We start from the raw sequence: 20,620 nt of genomic DNA, 5'->3' as shown, positions 1-20,620 counted from the left end.
ACGAACGTTTATGTGTGTTTGTGTGGACATGGGTTAATCAAAGGAAATATCCTGGCACAAGTGATTGAAAACTGCAGTGACAGGGAAGGCTTCAGGTATGGCTTGATCCAGAGGCTCCCAATCTCACCAGCCTGCACTTCATTTCTCATGAAGCTTTTAACTTAACTTTTCTGTATACATGAGCCCATTCTCAGACTGTTTGCTCTCTCCATTCCCACTTACAGCTCCATCTTTCACCTTTGCTTACCCAATCAGCAAACATTTCTGGAGCCAACTCTGTGCCAAGCAGTGAGCTATGTGTGGGAAAACAATGAATGACCAAGCTCTCTTCTTGTCCTCACGGAACTTATGATCTAGTGGGAGAGACAGCAAGATGGACAAACAGCTATATATAAGCCAGGAGCCCCAAGTGAGAAGAGGGATTCTGAAAGAGGAAAGGGAGGGATGTCACTGACTGTCCCATTTGGGGGCAATAAAGTAAAACCAAAAGGGTTTTAGTTGCTTTCAGCTCTGGGTGTTTCTCTGTGAAGTCTGCCTGCTGCTGCCCAGATGAAATCTTCCAGATGTCCATTGTCCACACAGGGGCTGTTTGTTTGCCTCTGATCACAGGATTGTTTATGAAGCCAGGCTTGGGGAAAGCATTCCTTGTTCAAATAGATGATTAAAACCCTGCAGGAAAATTCCGTGTCCTTGAGGTTGGGGAACTCGCTGTTCCACATCAGTCTTGGTCTCTCCTCAAGAACCTTCTGCTCAGCCACCAGCGCTGGTGGGATGGACTAATTACCAGCGGGATTAAATGTGTCCTCTGGCTATAAAACTGGTGCTGGAGTCCTGGGCGACACTTCTAGGGCGAGACTGATTTGTCTCCTGAGGGAAGAGTTCTAAGGATTGTGACCTCCGTCTCCTCCCATGTCATTTCAGGATGGAGAGATTCTGGATGACTGTGGGTATTCTGCCCCAAAGGATCTTCACTCAAGGGCATCCATTCATTTTACAACTATTTTGTTCCTGCCTGGTACACACCAGCTATTGGTCAAAGCTCTGGGGCTTAGCAATGAGCAAGCCGGCCCTAACAGAGCTTACAGTCTGGTGGAGAAGACGGACACCCCTCAAATCTCACTCATATACTACAGGTAAGTATCAACCACATCTCTGCCACAAAAGGAAAGCACAGGGCTTCAGATGTGTTATCAGGATGACCTAGTTTAGATTAAGGGCACAGTGACATCTGAGTCACAGAGGTCTGGAGGATGAGCACGTGTGACACAGAGAGGGAGGCGGGTATCAGAACAGCATGTGCAAAGGCACTAGGGGAAGACAAGTCAGGGCATTGCCAAGGAGCCAAGAGAAACCAGCGTGGGTGGAACAGAGTGAGGCTGGGGGAGAGAGGCTCAAGAGGGTGGAAGGCCAGTCGCACCGGGCCACGAGGAGTCTGAGTTCTAAGACCATGGGGTGCCTGGAGAGATGGAAGGAGGAGTTTGACATCGTCACTCTCCCTCCCTCGGGCCGCCTCTCTCTGACCCTTCCTCTCACTGCAGGATCTTCCTAAAATAGTTCTCATCCCACCACTCCCAGCTGTGAACCTATCAGTGGCTCTTCATGGTGGCCATGAGGTCACATCTCCTTAGCAGGGGCCTGAGGTCTTCTAATTTGTCAGGACTCTGAAGAATAAATGAGTGAGAGAGTGAATTAGAAGCAATTGTTTGTTGCCTTTCTTCTCCATGAATAAGGTCATGCCATGAGCTCCTCTAGGGCAGAGGTTATGAAACCAAGGTTTCCCAAAAGATCATGGGCACTGTCAGCAGCAGCAGCAGCAGCAGCAGCAGCAGCAGCAGCAGCAGCAGCAGCAGCAGCAGCAGCATTATGGCTTCTATTAAGTAAGCTGTGATTACTCTGCTAAGCAAGTTACATGTTGTGTTGGTTAGCCATTGCTGTGTAACAAAATGGTCTTAAATTAGTGACTTATAAACACAACTGTCTATTTACCTTACAATTCTGTAGGTTGATAATATAGGCTGGGCTCAGTTGGGAAGTTCTTCTGGTAGCGAGTGGTCTCTCTAATACATCTGTGGTTGACTGCTAAGGGGAGTTAAGACTCCATAGGGTAACTCTGGACCAGTGAAAGACAGGAGATAGAAAACTGTCAGTGGATAAAGTCATCTCCCTTCCTCTCTCATATGTTCTTCCAGGGTGTTCTAGTTCCACACGGCTTCTCGGGAGACATGCCATGGTTGGGTGACCTCCTGCACGTTCTTGTGCAGCTGTGACCAGCTCAGCATGTAACACCTTGTGTTTGCTTTCTCTCCTTCCTGCTTCCCTTCCCATTTTCCCTCTACCTGGACTCCTGACTCCTCCCAGGCACCTGTTTGCCTCCAACTCTGCCGTCTAGGCAGCCCAGGCTAAGATAAAGAGAAGATACCGAGGATGTCAAGTCATATCCTCCCAAAAGCTCACAGGAAGACTGGCCATCCCAAGCACTGGAGGCGATGTGGAGCAACTCGAACTCTTGTTCACTGCTGGTGGGAATGTGAAATGGAACAGGCTCTTTGAAAAACAGTTGGACAGTTTCTAAAAAAGCTAAACATATACCTACTATATGGCCCAATCTCTCTGCTCCGACGTATTTATCCAAGAGGAAAAAAAAAACTGTATGTCCACACAAAGACTTGTACATGAACGTGCACGGTAGCTCTACTGGAAACAACTCAAACGTCCCTCAGCTGGTGAACGTGTAGACAGGCGGTGCTGTGTCCATACCACGCAGTTCTACTCAGCAGTAACAGTGGACGAACTGTTGATACACACAACACAGGTGAATTTGAAAATGATTACACTGAAAGAAGGACGTGAGATAAAGAGTACATACTGTTCGATTCCATTTACGTAAGGCCTAGAGCACGCCCCCTAATCCGTCACAGCAGCACGCAGGTCAGGGCTGCCTGCGGGCGGGGTGGAGGGGAGATGAGTGCACACAGGTGGAAGGAGACTTCCGGGGTGACGGGAGGGCCTGCCATGTTGATTGCAATGAGAGTTTTATGGAAACAGCTTAATTAAGATGCAATTAAAAAAAAAAGAAATATCCAGGCCCAGAAGTGAACTCAATCAAATCCTTAGAGAAATGGTAACTCCAATGCGATTTAAAGCATTTCAGTGCACAGAGAAAAAAGGAAGGCTTCCAAATTCCTTTTATGAAACCAGCATAACTTTGATACCGAAAACCTGGCAGAAATAGCACACTAATGAAGGGTGTGCTGCTCTGGGCTCACTCCTGGAGTTATTATTAACTCTGTGAATCCGCTACACTGCATCTGACCTAGTTTCAAGATTTTTCTTTGCCTTTGGAAGTTTAATTACAATGTGGCTTCGTATGGATTTCTTTAGGCTTCTCCTGTTTGAGGAAACTAGCAACCAGGTGACACGGGAAGACAGGGCACATTGGCCTCTAAAACTGATGCCGGCAAGAGGGCTTCTAACTGGCGGGGCCTGGAGCCAGGACCGGGGGCTCAGGCTCCCCACTGTGCCTCCCTGAAGCCTCTGTTGGAACAGAGGCCCGGGTGGCCGTGGTGAGGAGAATGAGGCTGTTGTGATGGGCTGTGCACCTAAGCTTGCACCTTGTCCCTTGGGCCGTGACGGGCGGTGAGCAGAGGGGTGACAGGACCACAGCCATGTGACGTAACTAGATTCTGTGCACGGTGGAGGATGGATTGCAGGGAGAGGAGGCTAGAGACCACAGGTTTCTAAAGAAAAGGCAGGAGATGAAGATACTCGCTGAGGTGGGAGACGTGGGTGTGGGGAGCAGCGGGCACCAGCAGGGGGAAACACAGGGAGTAGAGTAAACTCCTTGGTGTCAGTCTTGGAAATGGATTATTGGATTTGACACCAAAAGCAAAAATACACAAGTGGAGCTGTATCAAACTAGAGCTTCTTCTCAGCAAAGGAAACCATCAACAAAATGAAAACACAACAGAATGGGAGACAATACTTGCCAAACGTGTATCTGATACGGGGTTAATATGCAAACTATATAAAGAACTCATACAACTCAACAGCAAAATGTGGACAATCTTATTAAAAAACGGGCAGAGGAACTGAAGATTTTTCCAAAGAAGACATACAGATGGGCAACAGGTACATGAGAAGATGCTCAACATCACTAATCGTCAGGGAAACGCAGAACCTCAATGAGACAGCACCTCATGCCTGGTCCAGCGACTGTCATGACAAAGAAGAGGCAACAAGCACTGGTGAGGGTGTGGAGGAAAGGGGGTCCTTATGCTCTGTTGGCAGGAACGTAAATTGGTGCAGCCACTATGGAAAACAGTATGGAAGCTCCTCAGAAAATTAAAAATAGAGCTACCAGATCATCCAGCAGTTACACTTCTGAGTATGTATCTGAAGGGAAGGAAATCACTTCCAGAGACGTATGTGTTCCCGTGTTCATGCAGCACTATTTACAGCAGCCAAGACGTGGAAACAACCTGATGTCCGTTGATGGATGATGGATGAAGAAACATGATTATGTACATACACATCTATGTATCTGTCTGTATCTATGTATAGATAGATATCTATGTCTATATCGATCTATAGATATATATATTATTCAGCCATTAAAAACAGTGAAATCTTGACATTGGTAACAATATGAATGGATCTCAAGGTCGTTAAGTGAAACAAGCCAGACAGAGAAAGATCAATATTATATGATCTCACTGACATGTTGAATCTAAAACAAAATGAAACAACAACAACAAAGTGAACTCATAGAAGCAGAGAACACATGGGGGGGTCACCAGATTTTGGGGGTGGAGTTGGGGGGAAACGGGTGAAGGCGGTCAAAAGGTGCAAACTTCCAGCTGTGAACGTAAGTGAATCCTGGGGGTGAGATTAGGGCGTGTGTTGCGTATTAGAAATAGATACAACTTCGGACCCTGCCTCACTGACTGCGTCTTGACTCCTGTGGAGAACAGGAAGACACTGCATAGAACTGGTGTTGATTCTTCTTTGAATGTTTTGTAGATTCCCAGCAAACGACCTGAGTCTGGAGATTTTCTTTTTTTCTTTTTTCTTTCTTTTTGTCTTGCTTTGGTTTTTTTTTGGGGGGGGGGGGGAGTGGGTGATTAGGTTTATTTATTTGTTTGTCTTGATGGAGGTACTGGGGATGGAACCCCAGACCTCGTGCACTCCACCACTGAGCTACCCCACCCACCCCCCCGAGATTCCATCATGCACTGAATGAAGGAATTTAATGTCATAAGATTGTTTTATCTTCCCAATAATTGGACTTCGCGGATACACTTGGCCCCATTTACAAGAAAGGAAACAGGCTCAGTGAGCTCGTATCAACAGGCCGGAGGAAGCGCAGCAGCAGGTTTTAATTTGACCCGAAAGCCTCTTCACCTCTGCAGTAGGGTTTGGCTCTGGGGCTGCCACCTGCCACGTGAACGTGAGCACCTAGGAGGCCTGCCAGCTCTGAGTTCCTTGAATCTCTGGGAAAGGTGCCCAGAGCTTTAAGTTGCCCAAGAAACACCATCGGCAATCTGGCTGTCCCAAGGGTCTGAGGCACGCTCCCCCCCAGGGCTTTGCTCACAGCGTCTCCTCCTGCTCCCCAAGGGCTGGGCAGTCAGCGTCCCAGTCATGCGGTCTGAGCCTGGTGACCTCATCTTACTCAACCGACTGCTTCTCCAGAAAGCGGGTAACAGTCTACCTCATGGGTGCAGTGGGGATTAAATGCCAGGGCGCGGGATGACTCAACCAGTAAACGTACCTACAGGTCACCTGGCCGTCTTGTTAAAATGCAGGTTAGGATTCAGCAGGTCTTGAGAGGAGCCAGAGATTCTGTCTTTCTGGCAAGTACCCGGGTGATGCTGTTGCTGCTGGTCCAAGGACCACATTTTGAGGAGCCAGGAGATGGTTCATACGGTGCATTTAGTGCAATGTCTTAGTACATAATCAATGCTCCATGACGGTAGGTATAATAAAGATGATAACAAAACCCAGCCCCGTATCTTCTCTCCCTTTCTAGGCTTCTCTGATAAAAGTTTACTAGGAGAGATAGATTTTTTCCCGCTGGCACTGACTTCTATGAGACCTGTATCACCTGGATCCTCACATAAGGGACCCCGATTAGAACAAAGGATAGTGTCTTCTAGAAATAATCCACTGCAGGGGCCAGGCATGTGTAAGCCTGTAAAACTCGTCTCAGGCCCAGGTCACGTCTGCAGGACCCCAGAGACGGGACTGCGTCTCTCAGATGCTCGGCTTCCTGCTGGCTGGTGCGGGGCACCTGCTGTGTGTGTGGCCACACTGCTCCTGCACACCCTTGCCCAAGGCACAGGGGCAACAGTCCCCTCCTGACAAGACTTCTGGGGGTGCCACAGAGAGCTCATGTCGGTGGGCAACACCTACTCTGTGTCAGGAACTTTAGCTTGAGCCGCATGAAACTGCTGCTCACAAACATGTAACAATGGCTTGGGCTAGTACGTGACCTGTGTGATCCTTACAACAAGCCTGGAGGCAGACACCACTTTTATCACCATCGCCCCTGTTCTGCAGATGAGGAAGTGCGGATCTGTCCAGGGTCACGCGGCTGCTGACCGGCTGAGCCCGCGCCGAGGGCAGGCGGCCCGGCTGCCGCCTGTGCTCGCTGCGGCGCCGCCTGCCTGTCTCCTACAGACGCCACAGAGAGGACCCTGGATGTGCCTGTCCTCCCACCCAGCTGTGTCTGATGCAGACCCGTGCCAACACCAAGGGCCCACAGCAAACTGTCCTTTTCTGGCGGCATTTCTGCCGGCAGCTGAGCCAGCTCATGCTGGGAACGGTGCCTCCTGGAGATCGGGCTGGAGCCTGAGAAGCCGGAGAGGGAAACAGGCTTGGCTGGGCCTTTGCGGACGGCCTTGTCCGAGTGGCCCCTGTCACGGGAGCTCAGTGCGGAGTCCCAGCACCCGTCAGCAGCCAGACCTGGCCTCATGGCGGCCCGCCTGGCTGAATCACTGACCACCCACCCCGCATCCTAGTCCTGGGAATAGCCCGGACTCGCTCATACCCCCTCTCTCATAAACCCCTCCCTGGGGATGTTGGGCACATTTCCTGGGTCAGGCACGGTGGTGAGCACTAGTTGAATCTTGCCTGTGGCCAGCAAGGAAGGGGCTATGAACACCCAGTTTCTAGATGAGGTTCAGAGAGGGGAGAGTGTTTACTCAAGGTCACATAGTGAATGACCAGCTAAGCCTGTTGAGCTCCAAATTCACCTGTTTCCATTATGCTAGAGAACATGACCTCCCATCCAAAGACCCCGAGACACCTGTGCCTTTGTACCACTGGGAGGAGCGGCACTGGGGGCACTCGGGATGTGGGGGCGAGGGCTGCTCTCAGTCCGTGTGGTTGAGAGAGCTGACCCACTGAGAGCCCTACATTCATGGCTGCAGGGGTTGGCTCAGAGGTGGGCATAAGGCTAAGGCCGGGCCAGTCAGAGCTAATCCTGGGACTTCTGCTGGAACCGGTGGGAAAGGGGCCCTCTTTCCACTGAGGCTGTACAGCAGACAGGTCAGCCTGGAGCTGCGGAGGCACCCCAGCCTCTCCATGGGGAAGGACCTAGTTGTTATGGAAGCCAAACCAGGGGAAAGTGGAGCCGAGGCATAGAAGGAGACTAATCTCTGACAATACTCTTCGAGGCTCTTGATCCAGCCATGCCTCCGTCAGTTTCTACTTACACACTGCCCTTGACGCAGAGCTCATCACCTGCCCAAGTAGCCCCTTCTGCTCCAGAGCTGGAACCCTGCGGGAACTGGCACTGATCGGTCTCGTTCTACTCATCTGAGGGGCCGGAGAGACTCCAATGGCAAATGGATACAGTTTCACATCGAACTCTGGCGTTTACTCTTTAAATCCCAATTAAAGTTGGGGCGGTAATACCTGGCTTGGAGGGCGCTGTAGGAATGCAAGAGCTGTTACAAGGGCTCTGCTTTTCTTATCTTGTCGTACTGTCACTGCTGTATTTGTGACGAGAGAATGAAGCCCTGGGCATCAGGGGCCTTGTTTTATTCAACTCAGATTCCCCGGCACCCAGCAGTGGTTGGCACACAGTAGACACTCATTAAATGCTTGCTGAAATAACTTTGACGTACATGCTGGCCTCCCACCGGCAGAGAGCACCTTGGGGACTGCTGATCTGTTCACCCCATATCTTCTCTCCTTGCCCCTGCCCGCATCCTCTTCATTTCTTTACATAACACGAACAGTTTTCCTTCTTAAAAAAAAGTAACTCAATTATTCTGTGAATATTTATCAGTTACAACCAAAGGAATGAAAATAAGACCCCACAGTACAAAAAGTAAAAACCCAGACATTTGGGCTTCTAACACAAAATCCAACTATTTGACTTATTTGATGTTTTTCTCAAGAAACAAAACAAAACCGATCTGCTCTAAAATCTGGAAACGAGGCGCCTTCCTCGGTGTCTCCCACTGTCTGCTGGGAGCGGCGTGGGCACTCTTGGCAGTCACAACAGGCTGCTGACATGGGACGAGCAGGTAATGGGGAACAGCTGCTTGGCTTGTGCTGTTTCTAAGCCGCAAGTTGGTGACGAGGTGCTGCAGACAGAAGACAGGCAGTTCTGGTTTGGGCGGAGGGCGATTAAGTCCTCGCCAAGTTCAGCAGGAGAAGCAGAGCGGCTGGGCTGGCCGCGGTGCGCCAGGCAGCAACCCCGGATGCTGCCTCTGTCTTTGGAGCCGTGTGCACCCAGAGATGCTAAGGGACGGCCTCACCCTCCTCTGAGCCCTGCACGAGCTCCCCAGTTTCACTCCATGACGCCGCCCCATCCGGCACCCGGAGGGCATCCATTAGATCAGTGGTCAGCAAACTGTGCTGTAAAGGGCCAGCGATGAAGTGTTTTAGGCTTTGTGGGCCCGGCGGGCTCTGTCATGACTACCCTGCTCTGCTCTGCCGTTGCAGCCTGAAAGCAGCCAGATACACTATGAAAAAGAACGAATGGGCAAGACCAGGTTCTGATAACTCCTCATTTTCCAAGAACAGGCAGCAGGTGGGACTGGGCCCTCGGGCTGGGCTATAGTTTGTGGCTCCTTGGTGCCTCTACTGGAAACCCCGTAAGGGCTCCCCACCCTTGCAGAGTAAAACCCACCCTCTAACCCGGGCAAGGAGCTGCCTGAAAGCCACGCCCCACGGGAAGCCCGTTGCTGCCTCCAGGCCTTTGCACTCACTGTTTCCTCTGTCTGGGGCACCCCGTCCCCACTTCTCATGTTCACATGACTCACCACTCCCGGTATATGGGTCTCAGCACAAATGTCACTTCCTCAGAAGGGCCACCCCTTCAGCCCTCTGAAGTGACTGTAGCCTCCCTCCCCAGTCACTGTTGATCCCAGCACCTGTCTTCTGCACCACACTTATCACCACTTGAACGGATCTCTGTTTCCTTTTTCACTGTCTTTCTCCCATAAGCTCCATGAGGGTGGGGAAGCGTAGCAGAGTTAGAGGGCAGCAAGGCGTGGAGAATGAATGAATGAATGAGTGGACGGACGGATGGACACTCCAGTAGCTCCAAAGCAGGTTCCCGCACACCCCGCTCCCTCGATGCCAGAGCCACTCTGCTGACAGAGGCATCCTCTTAAAATGAATTATCAGATCATGCCCTGCCCTGCTCTGAAGTCTCTAATAACTGCCTATGGCTCGAAATCCAAACTGCCCCCGAGGCCCCGGGAAAACGGCTGCTGTCTGCCTCTCCCAGGTGGCCTCGCCTGTTGTCAAGATAGGCTGCCCAGAGGGTCCACTGATGTGACCCCAAAGGACCCCACTTGGCATTGGAGGTGTTTTTGAGTTATCAGAAAACAGGTTATGTTCCAGGAATCTGCTTTAAACAAAAGGATGAGGCCATGGACACCTGACCACGAGGGGCCGGGAAGTCGTCCAGTTTCCTCAAACCACCCCGCCCAGGTCAGGCTCTCTGTTGTGACACGCTCTGGGTAGAAAGAGGGGACAGGATCTTTTCAGACCAATGCCAGAGCCCAGTGGGGTTCGGCGGTGGGGACTGTGGAACGTGGAGCGTTTAGTGCACTTTCTGGCCTGACTGGAAACTCCATGCACATCGAAGTGGAAAAGATTAGGTGTGGGGCTGTCCCGGGAATAAGCAGCAGGGTGGGTGGCTCCGCCGATGGCTCCTTCCGCACCTGCGCAGCTCACGCTGCGTCCTCCACTCCTGCGATTCAGCGAGGCGAACTCTGATAGCACAGACCGCGTGGGCAGCCCGCAGGGGTCTGGTATAGCTTATTGCTTGGGCTCTGCTGAGACGGAAGGTTAGAAAGCTGCCACTGTATGGCTTCCTCTAATCCTATGCCCAGAGAGTAACATCACCGTGGCTAAACGCAGCATGATCCTCTCACTGATGCTGTGTAAAGCGGGGAATCGACGTTAGACGAACGTAACAAAGGTAGTTTCATGTTAGTTGTGTCTATTTTTCTGAGCTCATGCTCCACGGTGCAGTGTTAGCAGCAAGACACTGTGAGCACCAACTTCTGGGTATTTTTTAAAGCCAGGCCAGAGTACCAAGCATCACACCCTGTCAGGCTTATAAAAGCGACCACTTCCTGTCTCTGACCTCCCATCCTGTTTGGTCTTGACTAGCTTTCATTCCATCTCATGTCCCCTGTTGTGCAGCCTACGCTCCCTGCCCTGAGCTCCTCCCTCTCCCTGATCATCTCTGGACTTGGCCCCATCCTGACTCTGGGGTCCTGGTTCCCCTTCTAAGGCTCAGCCCAGCCGGCTCTCACTGCTGCCTGGTATACGGTTGCGGCCTAGCCCCGGGGCAGGGAGAAGAGGTGCCGCGGGGGGTGCGAGGCTGTCACGGAGAACACGACAGACGAGGCTCCCGCCCAGCACAGCTGTGACCCCTTCTACAGCATCCCATCCGTCGTGGCCCTCCTCCACCAGAACACCTCCACGGCCAGGAAGCTCTGACTTCCTAGGACTGTCCTTTTCATTTTCTGACAACCTTATCAGAAAGCTTGAGCTGTCAACAGGCTTGAGAGCCGTGCTGAAGTCATCTGTTTCCTGCAGGGTGCTGGCGGTGTGGTGTGAACTCCAAGGCAGCTGTCAACATACATTCTGCCTATCACTGGCTGAGACCAGCGCTGGGGCATGCGATGTGAATTAATCACTTCCACTTCTCACCAGCACCGGCTCCTTGTGCTTTTTCTGCCTCTGGCCATTCATGCTCAGCAGATAACCCCCGGCCACAGCACCGCGTGGCGCTCGGGCAGGATTCCGAGCGGGCCAGATATAGCCCGTTATCACTGCAGCTACAGCGTGTGGGCTCATTGAGAAGTTACGGGACACTTTATCAATGAGGGAGGCTGTCCCAGAAGCTCTGGCGTTGGGCTTCGCAGGAGCGAATGGAGGTGAAGATGAAGGCTGCTGGGACAGCTGCTTATCTGGCATGTTTTCCCAGTGAGGTCAAACGTCAGCGCCACGCCATCTCCCCGGCGGAAACAAACCATGGGATGTCCGAGCTGGAAGACCTCGGAGGCCTCACGGAGGGAGAGAATGAGACCCAGCCAGAGGGCAGGCTTGCCTGCGGCCCCGCAGGGAGGCGGTGTCGGAGCCTCTGGTCTGCGGGAAGAAGGCGCGTCGCCCTCGGCGGCAGGCTCAGGCTTTCAGGAGGAGGAGCGCGGTCCTCCAGGCCGTGAACGGTGTGCTTTTCTGCCTCAAGAACTGACACAGGGGTCAGCAGGGAGTCGGGGCTGAGCCAGCTCTGCAGAGTCCCAGTTGAAGCATGGCTTTTCATTTACATCAAATGTATTTTTAAAAATAATTTCACTCATTTTCAGTTTTAGATTCTTTGTGGACCCATGAAAAATAAAATGACAATGATACGTATTGGTTCCATCAGAAGAGGCAGCTTGAGAACTATCAAATGATGGCAGTTTTATATCAATGATAATTACGTGATTCAAAGAGAAAACCGGTTGGTTCCACTGATGTGTTTTTAAAAATCCAATCATTGAAATTCATTGAGCCAAAGGTTATATGTCTGGCATAATTCTGAAGGCTGCTGTAAATTTAAAGTGTGACTCTAGAGAAAAAAAATCATTTGTTTTTGAGAGGATAACATGCAGAAGAATTTTACTGGAGCACAGCGTCATGATAAAAGCATGTTCTTACTAAACAGGAATAAATAAAGCAAAGCCCCTGAGGAACAGAAGCGTGCTTAGAGTTGATTGCGGCTCACATACTTCATAGTCGTCTCCAACACAAGCTGCAATGCTAAACACACGAATGTTTGGGTAACCTCATAATTAGAGGAACAAAACTATACATAATTTCATAACAAAAAATGATTAAAAAACCCAAACATTTTCAGTCCACAACTCTAATTACTATATGAGCTCCTGAACGTGTCCTTGAGACCCGCGCGGAAATGAAGATAAACCCAGGTGCTCATGGATGCTGTCGAACCGACGCACTGGGCACAGCCTTGTCCATTCCTTTGGCAGCCCTGTGCCAGGCGCGGGGGCTGCAGGGGTCGCCAGACGTGGGGCTCCCACTGTCACAGACCTCACCTTCCAGCTGGGGGAGGTGGATAAAACAGATGAGAAAGGAGAACGCAGAGAAATTAAAATCTTGAGTAGAGAGAATGTCAGACGGTGATCAGTGCTTTAGAAAAATAAAGCAGATTACGGGCAAGGGGAGACTGAGGACTTGGGTTATTGATACAGGGTGGTCAAGGAAGGTACTGCAGAGAAGGTGGCATTTGAACAGAAATCTGAAGACATAGAGGAGCAAGCCTTAGGGCATCTGTCAGGGGTCCTGCAGGCAGGAAAGAAACAGTGCAAAGGCCCTGAGGCAGGAGTGAGTTTGGTATATCTAAGGAACATCAGAGGAACCAGCAGAGGGGGCGGGTGGTGGCTGTAGGAGAGGAGGGGGAGATGGCGTAGATCACGCAGGGCCTTGTGCGTGTTGTTGGGACTTGATTTATTCTGAGTAGATGGGAGTCACTAGAGTTTTTTGAGCCAAGAACCGACATGACCAGACGTATCATTTAAAATGTCACTTAGGCTGTCACTTAGACTTTTGGTGTAAATGAAAAGTCATGCTTCAACTGGAATTCTAAAGGAACAGCTCATCCCTGACTCCCTACTAACCTCTTCATATGTTTTAAAGGCAGAAAAGCAAAACGTTCACACCCTCAAGGCTGCAGGGTTGAGAAAGGGCTGCGGAAGGCAGGGCAGAGGCAGGGGTCGGTTCTGACAGTGCTGGTAGACTGGGTGTAGGCAGGAGTCTAGGGGATGCCTGGGATTCTGGCCGGAGCTGGTGGGCAGAGGGAGCCGCCATTTACTGAGGCGGGGGAACAGCAGGAGGGGCAGGGTGGGAGGATGAGAGAATTGGGAGTTTGGTTCAGGACAGGCTGAGTCTGACACCTCTGATTCCCCACGTGGGGCTGGCCAGCCCGCAGCTGAACACAGAGCGTGGAGTCCAGGTTGGAGGCCCAGCTAGTGACACTGATTTGGGAGTTGTCAACCTCCTGGGGGCATTTAAAACCTTCTGCATGGGGCAGGACGAGATCCGCAAGGGAGTGAGGGTGGTCGGGAAGAGGAGACAGTCAGAGCAGTGGCCACTGCTGCCGAGGAGTCAAGAGAGAATGAGGAGTGACCACTGACCATGGGACTTAGCGACTTGGAAGTCACTGCTGTCCTTGATGGACAGTTTCAGAGAAGTAATGGGTCTGAGGAAGTGGCCTTACAGCTGAAAGCTGAAGGATGAGTGACACCTTACCACGTGACAGGTGGTGGGAAGGGCACGGCAGGTGGAAGGCATCGCCCAGGGCTCTAATGTGGGACTGGGCATAGCGTGCTGTAAACCAGAGGAAGACGGGGGCCGGGGCCACGGGGAGCGTGGGGAGGCCGGGTCAGACCCTGCAGGGTCCTGCAGGCTTTGGGGGTTTCTTGTTCATTCCAAGTACAACGGCAGCCACTCAATGACTAACCCGCTCTGCGCATCTAAGTGCCCACTATTTTATGCTTGCAAAGAAATGAAAACAATCAGGAGCAAGACACTAAGCTTCCTCGAAGGAGTGAGGACAGACAGGGCCTCTTCTACCTCCACTCCTTGGCTCCCACCTAGTGCACAGGATGCCCCATCACCGGATATTGGCTGCTGTTTCCAAGTGCACACGGAATCTTAAAAGACAGCACCCCAGAGTGAAAATGGCAGAGTAATGAACTGTAAAAGCCTCATTATTTCACAAAAGGAGCAAACAAACTGGCAAAAGAATTAACCAATAAAAAGTTCATAGCAACCAGGAGAATGCTTAATTAAAGGGGGAAAACTACCACAATTTTTTTATACAAATCCACACTTTGATTTATTTAATTCTCAGTAAGCACGAATCCTCGAGGGGCACAGCATCACACGGAATCTGTCCAGCGGCCTCAGGAGGAAGACTACTGTGGAATGTGGTGCAAACCATGCCACTGCTTCCATGAACTTAAGTTACCTCTCCCCAGAGTACCCTGGTTTTGTTTGGTTTTCCATCAGGAGTTACTGTGTTGTTCTTTGCTTTGTACACATAAGCACATCTCTTGCTTAGACAGAATTCAACTTCATCTTGAGCATAAACACCTTCAGTTTTAAGAAGAGCTATGTGTTCCCTCTGGTTCCAGAGACCTCGCTCACAGCCAGCAAAAATGGCCCTGGACCACAGCCTTCCAGACATATTGATTGTTTTAGAAGTCCGGTTCCCAGCAGGCCTCCACCGGCTCCAGGATGGCTGAAAAAGCCACCAGAATCTTGATAAGAGAGTGTTGCGGTGTTTTGCTTGACCCTGACTCAGCAGCGGCCTTGAAGACAACCACCTCCATTCCTGGTATAATGTCTAGCACATAACGGAGCAGAGTGGATCTGATTCTCAAAGAACTGGGGTTGTTGGTTTCGACCTGTCTTGTGGCTACCTGAGACCAGCCCTTTATTTCCGCTACCACTGAACTCTCCCAGGACTGAGGCAGTTCTCAGGGAGTATTTGTCAGAAATATTTAAAGGCAAATGCATTATCTGCTGCCACTTTAGGCAAAGAATAATAGTTAGAACAAACTATAGACAGATCAGAAAGCTTGGGAGGAGTGCACCTAAGATCAGTTAATCTTTGACAAAGGAGGCAAGAACACATAATGGAGAAAAGACAGTCTCTTCAGCAAGTGGTGTTGGGAGAGCTGGACAGCCGCGTGTAAATCAATGAAGCTAGAACACTCCCTCACACCATACACAGAAATAAACTCCAAATGGCTTAAAGACTTAAACACAAGACAAGACACAATAAATCTCCTAGAAGAGAACACAGGCAAAACATTCTGTGACATAAATCTTAGCGATGTTCTCCTAGGGCATTCTAACAAGGTAATAGAACTAAAAGCAAAAATAAATAAACAGGACCTAATTAAACTTACAAGCTTTTGTACAGCAAAGGAAACTGAAATGAATATAGTTGGAATGGGAGAGAATACTTGTAAACGATGTGACTGACAAGGGCTTAATTTCCAGAATATATAAACAGCTCATACAACTTAATAACAAAAAAACAAACAACCCAATCCAAAAATGGCCAGAAGACCTAAACAAGCAATTCTCCAATGAAGACATACAAACGGCCAATAGGCACATGAAAAAATGTTCAATACTGTTAATTATCAGAGAAATGCAAATCCAAACTACAATGAGGTATCACCTCACACCAGTCAGAATGGCCATCATTAAAAAGTCCACAAATGACAAATGCTGGAGAGGGTGTGGAGAAAAGGGAACCCTCCTACACTGCTGGTGAGTTCATAGTTTGATGCAGTCACTGTGGAAAACAGTATGGAGATTCTTTAAAAAACTAAAAATAGACTTACCGTATGATCCAGCAACCCCACTCCTGGGCACATACCCAGAGGCAACTCTAATTCAAAAAGATACATGCACCCCCAATGTTCACAGCAACACTATTTGCAATAGCAAAGACATGGAAGCAACCTAAATGTCCATTGACAGATGACTGCATAAAGAAGTTGTGGTATTTTTATACAATGGAATACTACTCAGCCATAAAAAGAGTAAAATAATGCCATTTGCAGCAACATGGATGGACCTGGACATTGTTATATTAAGTGAAGTAAATCAGAAAGAGAAAGAAAAGTACTATGTGGTATTACTTTTATGTAGAATCTAAAAAAAATTTACACGAATAAACTTCTTTATAAAGCAGAAACAGACTCATAGACATAGAAAACAAACTTGTGGTTACCAGGGAGAAAGGGAGGGGGTGGAGGGATAAATTGGGAGTTCGAGATTTGCAGATACTACTATATATAAAATAGATAAACAACAAGGTCCTACTACATAGCACAGGGAACTATATTCAATATCTCTTAATAATCTATAATGAAAAAGAGTATGAAAAGGAATGCATGTATAACTGAATCACTATGCTGTACATCAGAAACTAACACAAACTTGTAAACCAACTATACTTCAATTAAAAAAAAAAGGCTTGGGAGGAAAGACTAGAGACTGAGACACTTTGAGGAATACGGGTTTTGAAAAGCTTCCACATATTGCTGGGAATTTAGAAGCACTTGCGTGCCCAGGGCTGGCTGCTTGCGCAGGAAAGACCTGAGATGGCCCCCCGCTCTCACCCCTGGCTGACCTTGAGGCTCTCCACAAGCAGGAAGCAAAGACTAAGTCATAACTGTGGAATGCCTGGCTGAGACTTGAAGGTATGGCCCAACACATACGTGAAATCTATTTGTATACACTGGGAGCTTCTGTTGTGGTTTCAGGCGAAGAATACAAATTTTTATTTTTTGCCATGTATGGCCACTGAAATCTTTGTTAAATCACTAGCTGTCAAACAGAGACTTCAGGGGCTGTATACAACAAAAAATGTAGACTTTACAAACGTAATTCAGAACAGAGAACCAAGCACCCAACAAGTGTGACAGCAGCGAGAATAAATCCTACAGAGGGAGAGGAATAAGCCAAACGTCCTCAACATGACACTAGCGAACATTCTAGAAGCATGTTAGGATTATACACTATAACCAACTTGAATGTATCCCAAGGTTCAGCATATAAAAGCTAATCAATGAAATATACCGTATTAATAGAAAAAGGGGGAAAGATCCAACTGTGATTATTTCAATTGATGCAAAAAAGGACTTGACAAAACCCAACATCCTTTCATAATAAAAATGTTCAACCCACTATGAATAAAATGGGAATTCCTGAACATGATAAAGTCCACCCACGGAAAGCCCACAGTCAGCATCATACCTAATGGTAAAAGACTAAATGCTTTCTCTCTAAGATCATGAACAACACAAGGATGTCTACTCTCACCATTTCTATTCCATATTGTATGGGAAGTTCTGCCTAGGGCAGTTAGTCAAGAAAAAAGCCACCCAAAGATGGCAATACTCCCCCAGAGACATCAACAGATTCACTGCAAGCTCTATCAAAACTCCTACTGCCTATTTTGCAGAAATGTGTGAAATAATCCTCTTATGCACACGTAATTGCAAGGGACCCTGATTAGCCAAAACAATCTCGAAAAAAGTGCAAAATTGGAGGACTCACACTTCCCAGTTTCAAGACTTACTACAATGTCATGGTGATCAAAGCATTATGCTGCTGGCGTAACAACAGGCCTACATGTCGATGGAATAGAACTGAGAGTCCAGAAATGAGTCCATACATCAATGGCCAACTGATTTTTAACAAGGGTTCCAAGACCACTCAACTGGGAAAGAACAGTCTTCTTAACAAATGGCAAAGGGAGAACTTCATGCATAACTGTATGCAAAGGAGTGAAGTTAGATTCTTACCTCCTACAACATTAAAAAATTAACTCAAAATAGATCAAAGACCTAAACCTAAAAGCTAAAGCTATAAAACTCTTAGAAGTAAACATAGGGTTTAATCTTCAAGACTTTCGACTTGGCAATAAATTCTTAGATATGGCACCAAAGCACAAGCAACAGAAGAAAAATAGATAAACCGGACTTATCAAAATCAAAACCTTTGTACATCAAAGGATTCTATCAAGAAAGTGAAAAGGCTACCTACAGAATGGGAGAAAACATTTGCAAGCCAATATCTGATAGGGGATTGATACCTAGAATATATGAAGAGCTCCTACAACTCAAAAACAACCACAAAACCCAATTTAAAAAATGGGCAAAGGACTTGAACAGACATGTCTTCAAAGAAGATACAGAAATGGACAATGAGCACAAGGGAAGATGCTCATCAGACCACAGGAAGACGGCACTTCACATCCACTGGGACAGCTATGATGTGAGGAAAGGGAAAATAACAAACGTTAATGAAGACATCACGAAATTGGAACTCATATTATTACACACTGCTGGTGGGAATGTAGAATGGAGCAGCTGCTGAGAAAGAGGCTTTGGCTGTTCCTCTCCTGGTTAAACAGAGACTTACCATGTGGTCCAGGGGTCCACCTTTAGGTACATACCCAAAAGAACTGAAAACAGATGTTCAAACTAAAACTTCCACAAAAATTTCGTAACAGCACTATTCTCAATAACCAAAAGGCAGAAACAACCCAATACTCATCGACGGATGAATGGATAAACAAGATGTTGTATATCCATACAATGGAATACTATTTGTTCATAAAAAGGAATAAACACTGATCCGTATTTCAACATGGATGAACCTTGAAAATATTCTGCCAAGTGAAAGAAGCCAGACACAAAAGGCCGTATGTGGTACAATTCCATTTATATGGAATGTCCAGAATAGGCAAATCCATAGAGACAGAAAACAAAGTGGATGTCAGGGGCTGTGATGGAGGAATGGGGATTGACTGATGAATGGGTACAAGGTTGCCTTGCGGAGCTATGAAATGTTCTGGGATTAGACAGTGGTGATGGTTGCATCATATTAGGAATGAACTTAAAGCCACTGAACTTTAAAAAGGCTAAAATGGTGAATTTTATGTTATGTGACTTCTACCTTAGTAATAAAAAAAAAAAAAAAACCCAGCACCCTCATCTTGCAGAATATTACCCTTAGGCTGGCATCTTAACTTTGCTTCTTAGAGGCCCTTGCAACGTTTCGGCAGGCCAACAGTGGCTTCCAGTGATGCATTCCATGGGAAGGTCAATGGTCCTGGGGTCACTTGCCCAGTCATGTATCCTTTGTCATTAAGTGGGTCCCTTGGTGTAAGAAAAGGCGATGTGGGATCTTATGGGGACAAGTCAGATCCTTTGCAAGTTCTGGCGGTGCTGTTGGCTGCAGCACTGTTGGCAGGAAAGGCAATGAGAAGCAGATACTGGCTCCTGGAAGTTGGGTCTGGATACAACATATTCTTAAGGCTTAATGGGATAAGGGTGAGGAACCAATCTTTCAAAAAGAGAAGTTCAGACTCATGAAAATGTTCCTAATGGAGGTGTCCCAGGCAATGCTAGAACTTTGGGGAGGGGACTCCTGGAAAAATGAGCTCTTTCTACTAATATAAAAAACCATGTGGTATATTTCTACAATGGAATACTATTCAGCCATAAAAACTGGCAACATAATGCCATTTGCAGCAACATGGATGTTCCTGGAGAATGTCATTCTAAGTGAAGTAAGCCAGAAAGAGAAAGAAAAATACCATATGAGATCGCTCATATGTGGATCTAAAAAAAAACAAAAACATAAATACAAAACAGAAACAGACTCATAGACATAGAATACAAACTTGTGGTTGCCAAGGGGGAGGTGGGTGTGGGAAGGGATAGACTGGGATTTCAAAATGTAGAATAGATAAACATTATCTATTATCTATTATACTGTATAGCACAAGGAAATATATACAAGATCTTATGGAAACTCACAGAGAAAAAAATGTGACAATGAATATATATATGTTCATGTATAACTGAAAATTGTGCTCTACACTGGAATTTGACACAACTTATAAAATGATTATAAATCAATAATTTGTATCAATAAGGGGCACGTGACCTGGGCAGGCCCGTCATCCATCACGAGCCCTGGAAGTCTGTTGGAAATTTCCGGAAAGGGGCAGGGTGGCTGAGCTTTCTTTTTTTTTCTTGGGCCAGTTGGAGCTGGTTTTTCATCAATTGTCAATGAAAAGTCCCAGTTGACATATCTATTTGTCTTCTGTAGCTGCTCTTTGCCTCGGTTATCCTTTAAAAATACGCCCTTCATCGGCTGTGTGGACCAAGCAGCTCTTCACTTCCCTCTGCCCAGACCTCTCCCCCCACCCCCTCACTGCTGCGGGCCGGCCTGCAGGCACCTCCTGAGCTGTCTGCTCAAGCTCCTCCAGGTCTGTGAGGCAGCTGCCTGCGAGCGTCTGTGCGATCTTTTGGAAAACATCCTTCTTCCAAGACAGGAGCTGTTGTGCTTGTGACCCAATGTTCCCGATGAAGAAATCGCAACACAAAACCCTCTCGGGAGTGCGGTGCCAGGAAAATGTGGGTGCTATTAATATCCCCCTTCCCAGTGGGAACCAGGGGCCCTGAGAGATTGCATTTCTTGTCCATGATCACGCAGTCACTTCGTGACAGGGCCAGGATTCAAACCCAGGGTGTGTGGCTCCCAAGCT

General features: G+C 48.1%; 1 pseudogene; it reads right to left on the bottom strand.

Annotated features, from left to right (window-relative positions):
* Positions 1 to 14,312: 14,312 nt before the first annotated feature.
* On the bottom strand, positions 14,313 to 16,802 carry LOC135323324 (large ribosomal subunit protein eL33-like; annotated as a pseudogene).
* Between the last annotated feature and the right edge of the window lie 3,818 nt (positions 16,803 to 20,620).

Source organism: Camelus dromedarius, chromosome 17, assembly GCF_036321535.1.
Source record: "Camelus dromedarius isolate mCamDro1 chromosome 17, mCamDro1.pat, whole genome shotgun sequence".
NCBI lineage: Eukaryota > Metazoa > Chordata > Mammalia > Artiodactyla > Camelidae > Camelus > Camelus dromedarius.
The sequence above is the reverse complement of the archived record's forward strand: the minus strand, read 5'-3'. Positions and strand labels throughout refer to the sequence as shown.